Below are 6,163 nucleotides of genomic sequence, written 5' to 3' on the forward strand. Positions count from 1 at the left end.
AAGTGCTGATAAAAGAATAAGGAATTTAGACCCAAGTCCAGTGGAGGGTGGAACCCTGAGGGAAGCTGAGCATTAAAGCACTTTGCTCTGAGGGTTTAGGGGATATGAGATGCACAAATGATGGACTTCTAGGGTCTGGGGACCTGTGGGACAGCGATGATGCACAGGCACCCTCAGGATGGGGCGTGTGATGGGAGACCTCACTCTTTTTGTCTGGGAGCCCAATTGCTGGTCCTCAGCACAGCACCAAATTTGCAACCTTAATCCTCAGGAAGCTCAATCCTCAGGGCCCCTCAAGAGCCCAGTCCCTTCTCAAAGCCCCACAAGGGTTTCAGGGATGTATGGAAATAAACTGCAAGCCCATTGCTCTCTTAGAAAAGAAAGGAACTTGATAAACACTTTCCCAAATATGACAACAATGTGAAGAGTTCTGACATTCCAGTGACAAGTTGTGTGATGAAAAACAAGTTTATTAAATATTAAACTCTTACAGGAGGAAAAGCAATGCCAATCAATGGTGCTGAGGGAAATACTGAATTCTCTTCCTATTCTCTGTGTGATATAAGTATAATATTATTTAATCAGTAATAGTGATTACTAATACAATATTAATATTTATTACTATATGACAGAATTATTTTCTTATGAAGAAGCAATGAAGCAGTATCTGTCAAAACATGGGGAGCATGTGTCATGCAGATGTACCACACAGGAACACCACACTACTGATAAAAATATCTGTAATATTTTGAATTGTCTTATAATTTAGTTTTCAGCATTTCAGCTTTTCTTACTTGATATAATGTGTTTTCTCATATCAGAAAAATTCCTGAGTGCCACATGTTGCTTTCTTTGAAGCAGTGATCTCAACATTAGTATAAATATCAGGCTTTTCAAAACCTGGGGCTGCCCCTGCCTCAGAGAACAGGTGAACCAGAGGTAACCAGCCCCCACCTACCCCAGATTCCTCACATACTGCAAAGAACACTGGCTTGTGCAAGCAAAGAACTAGAGTAGGTAGGATTTCCATGGTAGTTCCCCCTACAATTGACAGCCTACACTGAGCAGCCTAGCAAATCTGAAGGAATGAGTATTGGCAAGAATGCACAGAAAGGGACATCCTCTTGCACTGTGCCTGGGAATGTAAGGTTGGGGCAGCTGATCTGGAAATCACTATGTCAGTTCCCCCAAAATGCAACATAGAGCTTCCATAAGATCCAGCAGTTTCACATCTGGGTATTCACTTGGAGAAAGTGAAAATGCTAAATTGAGATAACCTATGCACCCCTGCATTCCTTGCAGCATTATTTACAATAGCCAAGATGCGGAAACAACCTCATTGTCCATCGAGAAATGAAGGGATGAAAAAAATGTGCTATATATACAGTGGAAGGTGTTTGTGCCATAAAAGAGATGGAAATCCTGTCATTGGCAATAACGTGGGTGGACTGTGAGGGCTTTATACTAACTGAAGTAAGTCAAACAGAGAAAGAAAAATACCATATACTTTCACCTAAATGAGAAATCTTTTTAAAAAGTCAAGCTCACAGATAGAAAAGACAGATTGGTGGTGGCAAGAGGCAGAGGGCGGGGTGGGCCAAAAGGAAGAGGGTAGTGAAAGGTGTAAACTTTCAGTTATTTGATAATTAAATCACGAGGAAGTAATGTACAGAATAATGATGGTAGTTAATATTAGAGGGTATTACTACCATTAACTATAATAATATCATTAATAACACCATGTTGTATATTTAAGAATGGCTAAGAGAAAAACATTTGAAACTTCTCACCACAAGTAAAAAGTGTGTAAGTCTATGTGGTGATGGATATTTAAGAAGACATGCTGTGCATCTCTGATAGATGCAGTAAATGCATCTATCATATCAATAAGTATGACTTCAGACAGCAGTAGTGTCATATGTCAGTTATATCTCAATAACACACATATATATATACTAAGTAACTGAGGCTGGGTACTTGGCTTCCATTAGAAGGTCCAAGTGTTCCAGGCAGAGTTCCACTTCTGCTCCATGTTCACTAAAACGTCGGCATAACAAATTCATTGTGTTGAATTCCCTCTGCTGAAATCCATAGTGGGACTTCTGTGCTCCTGACCTGCCCTTGACTGATTAAATCTCAAGAGATAAAACAATGAGCAGTGGGTAATTTCAAATGCCTTCATGGTAAAACTCATGTACAACTGGGAATAAAGATGAACTTCCCTAACGAGATATGGGTTGTCTTCAGTAAACATCATACCTAAGGCAGTAGCATCAGGTCCTGGTCTAGAAAAATGGTGACAATAAGTAAAAGCTCACCATGTACCTGTACTCATTTCCACATGTGATTAATGCTAGTGGTGTCTGAGATAATAAGTTCTGTTCTGTGAAGACCTGTTGAAGTATCTTTGTGAAATAATGATCATTTCAGGGATAAGTCTGATTGCTAAAGAGGTATTAAAATCCCTGTTCCATGTGCGAATCAGTCAAAGGATTCATATGACTATGGCAGTTTTGAAGTAGAATAAGCTTCTGGCCCACAGTTTATGTAATGTATTCTCCCAAGCAGAGAAGTGTGCCTCAATAGGACATGTATGTAAATTTACTACCTGACTGGGACCTAACATGTTTGTGCATATCAAGGTGAGTATGAAGATAACAATCCACTTGTTGTCCTCCCAGTGCATTTCACCCTGATAAAACTGTAGTGAAATGTTTGAACACCACAAAAGCACTTAGGAATAAGAATACTTAGTACCCAGCAGGTTTCTGTGCAAACACATCTGCAGTGTTTATACACCATGTATATGCACTCATTCCTGTATGCGACGAATGGTAATAGTATATGAGATGATAAGTACTCTTCTGTGAAGATCTGTTGAAGCATCTTTGTAAAACATGAACACTTCAGTGGTAACTGTGATTGCTAAAGAAACATTAAAATCACTGTTCCACAAGCAAAACAATAAAAAAACCAATAAGCAGATTGGGGAAGTTCTCCTTTATTATTTGTTCAAATAAGTTTTCCACTCGTGGTTATTCCTCTTCCCCTTCTGGTACCCCTATAATTTGGATGTTGGAGCGTTTAAAGATGTCCTGGAGGTTCCTAAGCCTCTCCTCATTTTTTTTGAATTCTTGTTTCTTCATTCTTTTCTGTTTGGTCATTTTTTTCTTCCTTCTCATCCACTCCCTTAATTTGAGTCCTAGTTTCCTTTCCATCACTATTGGTTTATTGTGCATTTCCCTTCATTTAAATTAGTTTAGCCATCATTTGTTCCTCTAATTTGTGACTAAAATCAACCAGTTCTGTGAGCATCCTGTTTACCAGTGTTTTGAACTGTGCATCTGATAGGTTGGCTATCTCTTGGTCACTTAGAGTTATTGGCTCTGGGGCTTTGAGTTGTTCTTGAGCCATAATGTTTTGGTCTGTTTGCACCTGTTACATATAATCTGGCAAAGGAAATTGACTTCCAGGAAGTCCAGGAAGCTCAATGAGTCCCAAAGAAGTTGGACCCAAGAAGGAACACACCAAGGCACATCATAATTACATTAGCCAAGATTAAAATGAAGGGGAGAATCCTAGAAGCAGCAAGAGATAAGGGGACAGTCACCTACAAAGGACTTCCCATCAGACTGTCAGCGGATTTCTCAAAAGAGACCTTACAGGCAAGAAGGGGCTGAAAAGAAGTATTCCAAGTCATGAAATCCAAAGACCTACAGCCAAGATTGCTCTATTCAGCAAAGCTTTCATTTAGAATGGAAGGGCAGATAGAGTGTTTCTCAGATAAGGTCAAATTCAAGGAGTTCATCGTCACCAAGCCCTTATTATATGAAATGTTAAAGGGACTTATATAAGAAAAAGAAGATGAAAAATATTAACAGTGAAAGGACAGCAAACACACAGTTATTAACAACCACACCTAAAACAAAAGCAAACCTAGAAGACAGCTAGATCAGGAGTGGAACCATAGAAATGAAGAACACATGGAGGATTAGAAACAGGGGAGTGGGAGGAGGAGAAGGGGGGAGAAGGCACAGAAAATAGCACAGATGGTAGGTAGAAAATAGACAGGGGGCAGGGCAAGAATAGTATGGGAAATGCAGAAGCTAAAGAACTTGTGACACGTGGACATGAACCAAAGGGGGGGATTTTAGGGGGTGGGGGTGTGCAGGGTGGAGGGGAATGAAGGGTGGGAAGTGGGACAACTGTAATGGCATAATCAATAAAGTATATTTTTGAAAAAAACAATAAGCATACACTATGAAAAGTAAAAACAAAGCTGCCTTTTTTCAATAGTGACTGTGTAGATAGAAAATATACACGTGTATATAGATATATTTAGGGCTTAATAAGAAAGTTAGCAAGCTTGCTCAAAACATCAAATTACAACAATAAAAAGCATTCCCATACTACAGTAATAAAGAAAAAATAGGATGTTATACTAGATGCCATTGACAACAGCATCAAAAACGGTATACCTAGAATATATCTATTTAGAGATGCACATGATAAAAATATAATTGTATTTCCTCAGTGCAGAAAATTACAAACCTCTATGAAAGAATCTTAAAGATATAAATAAATAGGAAAATATGCATGTTGCTGGACATGAAAACCATATTGCATAAATGCCTACTCTACCCTAATTAATTTTCAGACATAAAGCAATATGTCACTCAATCTCCCAGTTAATTTTGGTGGAACTTGGTGCCTCCTTTGGGAGGCACCGCTCACACTGGGGATGGCAGATGTGGCCCCAACACAGCCTCACCTCCCAGGCCCATCTTCTGTCCTATAGATCAGTTGTGAGGGACAGACAAGATGAGAGGGGAGAGGAAGTTGTGATCACAGTCACAGGTAGGAACCAAAGGGCAGAAGAGGAAATTTCCCCATAACCTGCACCAGGTAAGGTGGGCCTAAGGGCAGAGAGGAGGATGGGTTGACCCAAATCAGCACAAGGCACAACTCACAGCAATGAACTGAAGGAAAGGAACACCACTTTCTCAGTCAACAAGTGCCACAGAATTTATCTCAAAGAGAGGATTGTGTATGTGTGTGTGAATTCTTTGTAATATAAACTAATAGCAAAAATTATTTGCACATCAATCACCTGACTTCCACACACGCCCTTATCAAGGATCAAACCCACAACCTTTCGATGTATGGGATGACGCTCCAACCAACTGAGCCACACCAACCAAAGAGAGAATCATATGCTTTAAACAAGTGATTCCCCTCTATATTTCCAGGACTCACCTTCCACCATACATAATTATTACATTAATATTGTGGATGTTCCCTATGCAGCACTCTGCATTCCAGTGACTATTCCATAGAGTGTCTCTTTAATTCACCTTCTCATGTTGCAGACTCTTCTCAAGGGTCTGCCTCATTCAAATCCAGGATGGAAAATCAAGACCAAGACCACTCTCTGCTGGACACAGTGCAATCTGTATTTTTATATTCCAGAATAATCTCATGAGAGACCTCACAAGACCTTCTCCATGGGAAACAAGTACTTTCTGGTTCCTGGTTCCCTACTCTGACATTGGTGCGGTGCTCCTTCTTCAGGGAGTCAGCATGGACTTGGTGGTCCTTCAGGAGCTAAAACTGACCTGCATTTGGTTTTAGTATAATTGAGATCTAGAGTCAGAGAGACCTGCTAGAGGAGAGGACCAGAATTCACTGCAAACCCCCATTACAGGTTTGCCCCAGAGCCGTGAACTCAACCACAGTCATTCTCAGAATCCCTCCATTGGGCTCAAGAAATGCCCACAGACTCTAAAAAGAGGAATAAAGTCAATTTTTATCTTGTGTTACTTAAAACATATTTCATGTATAATTAAGCAGTAATCATTACAAGGTATGCATCTTTGAATTGAAATGAAAAGCTGTGTTCCTGACTCTACCTGGCATGGATGTCTACATGGGCAAGGTTGTTTGGGAAATGAGAAACTCAGGTGTTAACCAGGTAACTTTTGGGCAATGGAAGGATGAGGCCCCAAGTTCATTCTCTTCCTGGGCCTGGGGATGGAGAGAGAGAGGACCAGGCGAATGGAAGAGGGACAAACAACAACAAGGGTGGATAATGAGTGTATATCACTTGCTTATTTCCTGTAATCGTAAAAACCTTGCTAACCAAGAAGAGACAACCCCTCCAAGA

Source organism: Sturnira hondurensis, unplaced genomic scaffold (genome assembly GCF_014824575.4).
Source record: "Sturnira hondurensis isolate 20B ecotype Veracruz unplaced genomic scaffold, ASM1482457v3 Scaffold0015508, whole genome shotgun sequence".
Taxonomy (NCBI): Eukaryota; Metazoa; Chordata; class Mammalia; order Chiroptera; family Phyllostomidae; genus Sturnira; species Sturnira hondurensis.